This window comes from Miscanthus floridulus, chromosome 3, assembly GCF_019320115.1.
Source record: "Miscanthus floridulus cultivar M001 chromosome 3, ASM1932011v1, whole genome shotgun sequence".
NCBI classification, from domain to species: Eukaryota; Viridiplantae; Streptophyta; class Magnoliopsida; order Poales; family Poaceae; genus Miscanthus; species Miscanthus floridulus.
In genome coordinates this window covers 139,674,079-139,685,433 of record NC_089582.1, presented here as the reverse complement: position 1 = coordinate 139,685,433, position 11,355 = coordinate 139,674,079, and positions in this window count along the sequence as shown.

The following is an 11,355-nucleotide window of genomic DNA, read 5'->3' as shown; positions in this document are numbered from 1 at the left end:
GGACCTCCACATGGCTATTTGCCCTTTGTATTTGGCTTTGTTTGAATCATAGTAGCTTCCGTAAATGTTGATAGGATTTATAGGTAGCTTTGTGCCCAGTGCTAGTCTCACAAAAGGGTGAAATCAGTGAGGGCCTGACCACTGTCTAATAACTTAAGTTAACTAGGGTTAAATGGCAATTCCAATTTCAGCTGACATTAGCTTTTCAGCTTGATTAGGGCATATCTGTTTACTCCGCATGTTTGGCAACCCACAGTTGTGCTGTTGATCCCCCCCCCCCCCCCCCCCCCCCCCCCCCCAAAGAATCTGTGGCGTGGTAACCTACCGGCTACCATACACACCTTAATGCATTTGTTTGATTTGGGGCCTGTTTGGATACAAGAGCTAATTGCTAGCTACCTAAAATTAGCACTAGTGCATCCAAACAGGAGGGCTCATAGGTCGGCTAATTTTTTTAGCCAAGCCTTCAACTGGTTGTTAGCCAACTAGCTAGCCATAGTTTATCCAAACAGGCCCTCAGAATGCCTGTTTTCTCAATTTAACAGCATTGTGAGTGTATTTTTGGCTGGTGGATTGATACTTTTCTTCAACAGCTTCATTCATTTGACTTGTTTCTTTCTTTATAGCTTGTCCTTTTTGGTGAAATTGTGCTGGCCCAGAAGATTATGTATGAAAGATTTGGGGAGGATTTCATTGTGAACTTTGTAGCAAAAGGTCTTCCTGAAGTTCACTGCCCACCGGACCTAGCTGAACAGTACTACCAGAAGTTGAAGGTATGCTACTTCTCTCTTTAACCGTCACTTGGTTTGACATTTGTCTTGATATGATGCTTGACATTACCATATGGATCAGTTTTTCTTAAATTAGTGAACTCAGATGTGGGTAAACTTTGTTTCTGTGCTGTTGAATATTGATAATCGGATGCTTGTCAGCAAGGATCACAAAACAAATGGTGGTTTGCGCAGTGAACATTAATAACTTCAGTTCAATGTTAATTGAGTGAATGAGTAGCTCATCTACTGTTTGCCCTATGTTCTTTTTGGCTATTTCATTGTTAGGTGGAATTGTGAGAAGTTGCTGACTTGTGGGATCTTAAATAGCAATTTTCTTTTGGATTGATTTGTTGAAAAACTATTTTGAATCAGTGGAAGTAATTATTGAAACAGTACCAGAAATCCTCCTTTTCGATGAAGGCAGTGCCGAAGCTAGAATAAATTGAGGGGGGTGGTGCTTTTGCCTTGTGGGTGCATAGACCTACTCATTGTTTGGCATAGAAGGTGCATATATGGTGAAATTTTAGCCAAAGTCACGATATTTATATTTTTGAGGGGGTGTATTCGCCCCTGGATGAAGGTGAAGGAGAGCCCATCTTGAAACTGAATGGCTTTTAAATGAAGTCATGTATTGCCCTTGCTGATGCTTTTGAAGTTTACAGAACATATGAAGTAGATAGTTTTAAGGTTTTCTTATTTCCCTAGATGCTCTTTCTTTTGTGTGCAGTAAGTGTGAGCTTTTCTCGTTGTTTATTTTAACATACAATTTTCATTCAAATTTTACATTCAATTAACAAGCTTGCTCATAGTTTCGCTGACCATTCCGTTTTTAAATCATTGATGTGAACAGGAGATTGCCACTGATACTTGTGTGTACAAAAGGGTTATCCGTAAGCCTGTTGGTGAACCCAAAGATGTCCTGAAGAATGCAGCAACTGATCCTAGTCTGCCTCGCACCAGAAGTGTTAGATGTTACAACTGCAACCATCCAGAAGCTGCTTTTTTTCAGGTTTGTATCCAGATGCTGTTTACGTGCTTTCGTTGTCGCTAAAGGTGATGGTTGTGTTATGTCATCTATACAGCTAATGCAAAAAGCATGTTGGAGTTTGTTAGTACACTGATATTCGTAATAATAATGTGTGCTGTTGCATGATTTATTCGGAATTATTGTGTCTAGGGAGGGTTTACATCTGCAGCCAAAGCCAAATTGGGTGAGATACTCCCTGTGGTATCAACCTACTGGCTACTGCATACAATAAAAGCTCGAATCAACCTGTCCAGATGGAACCAAATCAGTATTCCACAAAATTTCCATTTCCTTGGAACCATAATCTGTCATATTGTTCAAGAAGCTTGGTCCCAAATGCTGGCAGGATCCCTAATCAGTTATGATTAGTAGAAGCTACCTGGTTTCCCTGGACCTCTCGCATATGAGGTCACTCATCGCATGCCTTTGGAACATAGCTGTGATAGCTGACTCATTACTGGTGGTTTTGGAATCCTTCATAGATTCATTTTATCATAGTTGCACTTGATTTTTGTGCCGTTACATGTAATGCTGATACATTGAACTCTCAGGCCCCAACTTCGGGAGAGCAAGCCATGACACTGTACTTCATCTGCTGCAACCCAAGCTGCGGCCACAGGTGGAGGGACTGAGAAGGGTCTGGATCCTGCTTTCCTAGAAGGATCACTCCAGAAAGCGTGGTAGTTCTTGGCATGAGCCTTCAGTCCTTCAGAAGCAGTCTGTGACTCGATCAGTCCTTCAAAAGCGTAGTAGTTCTTGGCATGAACCTCCAGTCCTTCAAAAGCGTAGTAGTACTTTGCTATAAACCTGTCGTATTGCTAGCCTATCACATAAATATTCTAGGTACATGTTGTGTCTTCAACTGACGTTTGTTGCAAGCTTATAAGCTGTAACCTCATAACAAAACAATGTTTAGGCTGGAGACATTATCTGTTCCTCATGATAAGCCAAAACTTTACAGCCGAAATCCGCTATGAAACAGAAACAAATAGGGACTGTCAGTTTCATCCACAGCCGCAGCCTAAAAAGCGGCTTGAACTGCCCAAAGCTTTATTTGCACCGTCTGTTGTGAACCATGCTCACCACCAACACACACACACACCGCCAGATCTTCACCACTCACTAGCTCCTCCATGCATGAATAGACAGTAGCCAGCACCCAGCAGGACCGTTGCTTATGCGCACTGCCGTGTCTATTATTTTAACCTCCAAATAAATTCGAGCAAGTCACCTTTATATTTTTTTTTCTCAAACATGAAGAAGTGGTGTGTTATTTCAATAATAGGTAGAAAATGGTTCGGTTACATGCTGAACCCACGGCTTGGTTAGTGGTTCGTTACACTCGCGCCCTGGTACATAGGGAAGTCACCTGTATATTTGCTAATAATACTAGCTACTTCTTTCGTCCATAAAGTTATAATCTTTTGAAGACTTTATCTTAATATATTATTAGTCATTGACAAATCACGCAGCTGCCCGCCATGGTTCATTCCATAGAGTAGCGAAGCATCACACTGCCCAAAGCTATATTCATATGTTGCATTCTGTTACCACACCTCATTCAGCGGCCCAGCCCGCAGAACAGGTAAAGCCCAGGAGAAGCTGATGCAGGCGATCCAAGAACCTAGATGTATTCGGCCCAGACTGGTCCAACAAGATGTGCGAGCTGTGCGCCAATATTAATGTATTATGTAATGGCAACGTATAAGGTGCAAACCAACTAACCTGTACAAACTTAGAAACTACCAATCAGGACCACTAGATGCTGATCCAATGGATGGGGTGAGAGGTGGGATTTTTTTGCACTTAAGCCCCCCACCCGCCGACCTTTTTTTTTGAGCTTAAGCCCCCTCACTCCATCCACTGGATCAGCATCTAGTGGTCATAATTGGTAGTTTCTAAGTTTGCACAGGTTGGTTGGTTTGCACCTGATATGTTGTCGTATGTAATAGGGAATAGGGAATCGCAAACTCTAACGTGGGTCGGCCCACGCGCGCGTGTCCACACGACCTTACGCCCGCTCCCACTCGTGCGGCTAGGGTTACCGGAGACGAAGACGACGACGAAGCGGCTAGGTTTCTAACGACGGCGGCGCGGTCTTCCATAACTCTGGCGGGCTTAGAAGAGAAGGGGCTCCGGGGAGGCAGGCTGGCCAGACGGTTAGGGGCCCTGGTGGCGGTGGAGGCGACCGGGCCAGGTCAGAGTGAGGGTGTCACAGCGGGGCGGTGGGCGGCGGCTGGGGTGAGGACGATGACAAGGGAGGGGCGCGGGGAGGGAGAAAGGGGTGGGGAAGGAGGCGGACGTGAGGTACACGATGACCCATCACACGTTAACACCGTCCATAGGGAATAGCCGAGGGTAGGAAAGTCTAGTAGATTGTAACCAAAGTTTCAAAAAAAAGGTGAATTATAACCAAACTCAACTATGTTCTTCCTCTTCGAGAATATCCAACACCGTCGTCTTATCCTACTTCTATATTCCTCCGAACAACCCTTACACAATTCCTTACCATGCGCATATTCTGCTACACTCAACATCAACGATCAGTGTTCACCTACCAAATAAAGCTAACAAAAGGGGCAAAATTCGATGCAAAGTTTGTTTGGCCAAATACACAGTCTGTTTTCTTTGTGCCAAAACTTTACATGAAATCAAAACTGGCATGTAAAACCAAACCATCCTCGTAGCACCCGGTTTGGTGCGGAGCCAGCACACGCTATGACTGTTTGGTATTGCTCTTTCCCTAGTTTGGTCACCTGGCCTTGGTCTTTTCCCTGGTTCGCTATCCCCATTTAACTGTCGTTTTGGCCTTCTACTAGATACATCAAAGATTCTCTAAATTTGATATACATGATGTCTAGATACATAGAAGATGCTTTGAATCTAGACACCTAGAAACATAGCCAGACCGACACATAAATGGAGACAGAGGGAGTATGTAACTGGTAAGCGTACGTCACGTCACTTAAGCCACACATATTTTAAAAAAGGCCCTCGCAGGTATGATAATGTGTGTTGTATTTGTTCATATATTGTAAATGTTGGTAAAGCTAGGGACTACAGTGAATATAAGGAAAGAGTTGTTGTGCCGCCCGCCTATAAAGCAGACGTACTGATTCCTCAAACCTGAGCAGCTCACATTGTCAGATTAGATTAGCCACTAGAAGTACCGCTCCTTGAGTTGTCTTCTGATCTAGAGCAAATTTTGCATTACACAATTTGTTTACTGCCTTTCATATGCCGAGGAGGAGCTACCGATTTGGCATGGAGGCTAGATCTCCATAAGAGGCACATATATATTTAGCAAAGTTTACAACGGGACTGGTCACGCTCACATCGACGACCGCGCGCCACCGGAGACGAAGAAGATGGCGTCGGCTAGGGTTCTAGCGTTAGGTAAGGAGATCTATTCACCGACAGTCTTAGAAGGGGGTTTGGGGGGGCAGTCGTGACACGAAGGTGGAGGCAGGCGGGTCTGGCAGAGGGGGCCTCACAGCGGAGGTCGTCGATGACCTGTGCCCTGGGATTAGGGGAGGGCGGGGTCGCCGGCCGAGGACGGGAGGTGGGTGAGGCGACATACTATACCACAACCTTTCTTTAGCGTCGCCTGGTGGGTCGTTAAAGGTTGTTTCAACGACTTACAGTTGGTCGTTATATCTTTTTAACGATCCTTGTATCTGCCGTTGATACTGGCGTCGTTTTAAATCTTTACGTCCGACCGACCGTCTCACATTGTATAGCAGATATAACGACAGACTGTCTAACACCTATTATAAACTTACAACGACACACTGCCTGATAATATGTATTTTTAGCGACCAACTGTCTGACACTAAGCATACAAAAAATTAACTATATAATTGCATTTGTTTATACGTTAACCATAAAATCAACATTAATTGTCAGCATTTAGAGAATACACACCCATGAAACACATAAATTGGAATAAAGCTCACAATTGATAAAACATAGCTATTAATTTTCATTGAAACCATCAGAATTTGTACTTGTACAATTTTCACACAGAATACTAATGCAATAACCAAGCTAGCTCACTCAAGTACTACACAAGATGTTGGCTTGTACAGCTCATAACTCATATTCTTTGCTTGCACAACAAAATCTTTTATCACTAGAAAGTCATGAACAAAAATAGCCACAATGAGCATCATGATCACACTACCTCTAGTTCATCGACCTAAAAATCAAAGATTCCATTCATCAGTAACATAGACTAAACTTGATATCCAAATCATATAAAGAATTTTCATATCACTAGTAACACAGACTAAACTAGGCAAGCAGTAACACAATCGGAAGCAATTATTGTAGATACCTAATGACAAACTCTATTTTTTAGCACTACACCGGAAGATCAACTGTCCCAACAATAATTACACTACTATGTTTCGACCGAGCTCGTACCAATGATTATTGGAATAGTGAATGCAATAGTGGAAGCTATCTTAAATGGAAATTGTCATTTAGAATAAGGGGAATCACCAAAATCACTGCAAGTTTCTTATACTGTACTTCATTAACTTTATGTCATCTATGGTGCAGTGAGAGGCATCCACACTAAAAGAGACCTTCAGGTCCACTAAAGCTAGTGACACCGACAAATGAAATACCCACCTGGAATTGGAAAGTAAGATGATCTTCAACCACTTATCGACAACTAATATTATATCAACTACATTTACTGACTCTTAATAACGGTGGGCAATGAAAACATGGCAATGGTAAAATAAAAATTAGCTATACAGGGAATGGGCTAGATTTCTTTTATGTGGAGTCATGAACACTTATTTGGCCTATGAAAAGACGACATGTTCAACAGATAAGTGTCGCGGAAATGCATATGTTGCGTTGGATTTGCGGTCATACAAGAAGGGATCGAGTTCGGAACGATGATATACGTGATAGATTAGGGGTAGCACCAATTGAAGAAAAGCTTGTCCAACACCGGTTGAGATGGTTTGGACATGTCCAACGGAGACCTCAAGAGGCACCAGTGCGTAGTGGAATCCTAAGTCAGGATAGTAACGTGAAGAGAGGCAGAGGAAGACCGAAGTTGACTTGGGTAGAGGCAATAAAAGGAGACGTGAAAGGATGGAATATACCCAAAGACTTGGCCTTAGATAGGAGTGCTTGGAAGACAGCTATTCACGTGCCTGAACCTTGATTGCTTCTGCTGGGTTTCAACTCTAGCCTACCCCAACTTGTTTGGGACTGAAAGGCTTTGTTGTTGTTGTTGTTGTGGAGTCATGAACACTTATTTGTCTAACTAACAACTGGTCCAGCTTTATGTTTGTTGGCTGCAAAAAAAATGGAATTGCCAAACTGAAACTCTTATGCACATGACCGGAAAAAATGTATCTGATAGCATGCACAAAATAAGAGGGGGGTAGGGAACCAACCTGCATAGCAGAAGTTGATTAGAGCAATGGGTCCTCCCAAACTGCTGTATTGCACGACCTGCACTCCAAGGAACTTCAAGAGTTATGTGTATTCTTCTCTGCAAAATTAAAGCAAGCAGTTTGAGCATTGTTTTGATAAATTGGCTTCTGTCATAATTGACACATATGGCTAAAATGGAGCAACATAAGACCTGGTTTTTTTGCCCTTCTATCAACATGGAGAGAAACACCAGCTAACCCTGCATCAGATATAATTGCAATTAGTTTTTTTGCCATCCATAAACTGTTGCTTTCTATGCAGATAGTCTAATTATTTCAGTGACATTGTCAAGTCCCCCTAGCTACAAGATAACAAATGTGAAAACTTTTTTGCCATCCATAACCCTGCAATCTTAAAATTCCTGCAAGAAAGCAATGCTGAATACGCTGAATACACTGCAAGAAAGCAAGGTTCTTTTTACCCATTACATTTACATGTAGACAGACAAAAGGAGAAAAGTAAGGATCTGTCTTGCACCTAATGGGGTTAGTAAATGAGACAGTCAAAGTGAACAGTGTTATCAGTGTCCTATTTGTTTAAATCTAACAGAGCAACATGACTTTGCAAAATTCAAAGAAATTTGTCATGTCAAAGAACAGCTTAATAAGAATAATTGTCCTAGACTCCTAGATGTCCCTGAAATTTAGTTCAATTCAATTCAGTCGTACTGACAGGCAGGCAAGCACGCAATAAAAACAACACATGCATATTAACTTTAACAAGAATAAACATTGCAAAATAGGGTGATCAGTTTGGAGGGGAGGGGGCACCTATCTTATAAGTCAACTTTCCATATTTCTTATGAGCTACACTTGTTTTTCAACTAAGCTATAGATTCTCTTGAACTATCCACAGGAAGCAAAACAAAGAGGAAACAAAATAATCTTAAGCCACAGTAACTGAATGTGGAGTAATTGAAGATCAAACTAAACCACAGTCCACACTGAAGATCAAACTAAGCCACGGTCCACACTGAGTAAATTTAAAGGCAACTGCTATACTTCCTACAATAAATCTGGATGACACATTGAAGCTCTGCATGAACTATGCATTCATTTTTGCCATATGCCAAATCGACTAAGCAACATCTGGGATGCAGAGAGCACACTCAGTTTCTATGCCATGTGTACTTGTTAATTTGGCCCAGTTAAGCAAATAAGCAACAACAAATCTGTCCACTAGAATAAACAGAAGCCATAATTAGTAGCAGAAATTAGAAACTTCACCTTGTGCCCAGAACAACCAGAGCGACAAATGTAGTGGATGTAAAGCTCACGATTATCTAGAGATCATAATTTATGACAAGTGAAACCTGAAAATGAAAGAAATTTCAGTAAGCTAATCCACCTGGGACTAAAAGAAAAGTTTTTTTTTTGCAAAACAAATCGAAGTTAGTAGGCATGTATACACTTGTAATTAGATCAGATCCGGATGCCACAAAATAGCTTAAGTTAGGGTATGGGTGCTCGTCCTAACAGCCTAGATAAGGGGCCTGCATACTTGGTGGGTGCTCGTCACCGGCGAAATAAGTAATAGATCAGATTCAGATGCAAATAGCCAAATAGCTTGAGTTAGGGTACAAGTGCACGTTGCAAACAGCAAGGGAAGAGAAGGGGCGTGCATACCTGGTGGTGGGCGCTCGTTGCTGGTGAAGGACACGATGAGGAACTGGGCACCTGGCGTAGGGCGGGTGCTCGTCTCCTTGGGCGCTGACGACACGGCGGGTGCGAGCTTCTGTTGACGACAGCTAGGGCGAGTGCTGACGATGATGGCGAGGGCGGGGATGCCAGGGGAGGAGAGGAGCACAGAGGCCCGCGCCTCATCTCCTCGGCGATGCCGACGGGGGGGGGGGGGGTAGGGATGCCGTGGAGCAGCAGCAGGAGGGGCGGCATCGCTAGGGTTCAGTAGAAGGCGGCAGGCGAGTCGCGCGGGGGTGAGGGGAGTGCCGAGCGAGGGAGGGGATAAGGGTTGGGTTCGGAAGAATTTGGTTATGACCGGTGGGTCGGTGGGCCCCAAAATATTAGGACGAGAGCTGGGCCAGCCAAGCGCGCGAGCCCAATTATTATGTAGCGACGTTTGGTTGGTCTCAAAAACTAGTGCCCTGTTCCCTGGGCTGATGAAGGCCAGGACTGAGAGTATCGTTGGCTGATTTATTGTGAGAGAAAAATACTGTTCGTTGGCTGAAAAAGTAATGGCTTATAAACCAAGCGAACATGGTGTAGGATATAACGATAGATAGTCGAACGTTAAAGTGAAATAATAATAACGACAAACAGTATATTGCCAAAAACGAGATATAACGACTGACTGAATGTTAGTAGTCTTTAACGTCCGACCTTCCAACGCTATTTTGGTATTTTTAACGACCCCCTATGTGACGTTAATGTTGGGCTATGGTATAGTGACGGGAGCCGGCGGCCACCGGTGGTGGGGGCAGGGGCAGGGGCGAGGACAACGCCGACGAAGGTGTGACAGCGAAGCTTTGGGGGGGGGGGGGGGGGGGGGGGGGGGGACGGGAGGTGGTCGGCACGGTGAGGCAGCGGGAGGCGACGGCTGCCGGTGGTGGAGGATGGGAGGGGTGCCAAGGAGGTAGAAGAAGACGATGGGAGGGGGCGTCGCGGCGGAGAAGACAGTCGCGTGCTCTCGGAACACGCGACCGGTCGCGCAATATTGGCCTCCTATATATTTCGATTCTGGTTTTTTTTTCATCTGGTCAAGAAGAGTTGTAGATACGTATGTGCATCTCAAGGCTAACGAGAAACTATATATGTATCCTGTTCAGGTTTATGTAGCCACGCTATGGTGTCGGGAAAGCTTGGTTATCTACGGAGAAAAAACACAAGATGCGTCCGGTAAAAGATGCACCCACGGGCATGAGCATGTGTGGTGCCATGGGTATGCGTGCGTCCTTGTAATCGGAAAAAAAAGGCACAGAAGGTGTAGAAGCACCAAAGGGGGTCTAGAAGAGCCAACAAGGCAAAAGTGCATGGCAAGATGCAGAAAGGCCAAGGCTCGTAGGCCCCGTTCGGCTTACCTTATAATCCGTACTATTCAGCTTATTTTTTCAACTGAAATAGTTTTTTTTCTCACAATAATTCAGCCAGAACAGTATTTTTCAGCCAATTCAGCCAAGTTTCATCAAGTTGAACGGGGCCATAGCTTCATGGGCATCCTCCTCCTGCTCGGCACCTTCCTGATCTGTAAGAATTTGGGTTATCTGTGCCGAGTAAGAATTTGGGTATGATTTGTTTTGTGGCAGCTTAGATATGGTGCATTCGTCAGGAACTTGTACTCGACGTACATATATGTTTAGATGATATAAAAGCTACTTGTTCGTCTGGAACATGTCAGCGCTATCAGTCTTGGAAAATAATCGGAGCTCATCATTATTAGGATCCTGCAAGTTGTTGCAAATGGTTTCCAATTCTTTCATCGGCAATCCGTCTTGAGAAAAAGAAAATTAGTGATTGATCCTATTGCTTAGCAGATTTCTTGCATATTGAAATATACCACGCACAGTTGTATCATGGAAGAAATATTATTACCAGGAATTTCCAGATGTTTTCAGCGGTTTTTGGTGATTTGGTTCAGGTCCCTCAAACTCATTGTAGCAACTCATAGTTCAGCATTATTGTTCACTGATGTTAATCTTTGGTTTTAATTTGTGTCCCAAAAAAAATGAAAGAATGCAAGATGAGAGGAGCCTCGTCCGTTTCAGAAGTGGTGGGGTTCTCTAGCAACTACCAAGGCAGAAAAAGCACTCACATAGTCACATGTGCCCGTGACCGTGTCTAGCGTGCGTGCGTGCGTGCGTTTGAACAACAAAGAAAGAAGAAAGAAAAAACAAAAGAAAAAGGAGAGAAGGAAGACAAACTTCCGTTTGCGGGGCCATATATGTACTCGTATAGTTTGGCGGGCCAGCCCAATCCAGGCCTGACCGCGCAAACAAAGGCTACGTCGTGGAAGCGTCGCGTGAAGTGCGGCTGTGGGGTGTGTGGGCTAATGGCCGTGTGACAAGACGCGAACATTTTGGGCTTTTGGCCCCGTGGACCGGAGCGCGGCGGCTGGTGGCCGCCGGCGGTCCCGATGGACGTC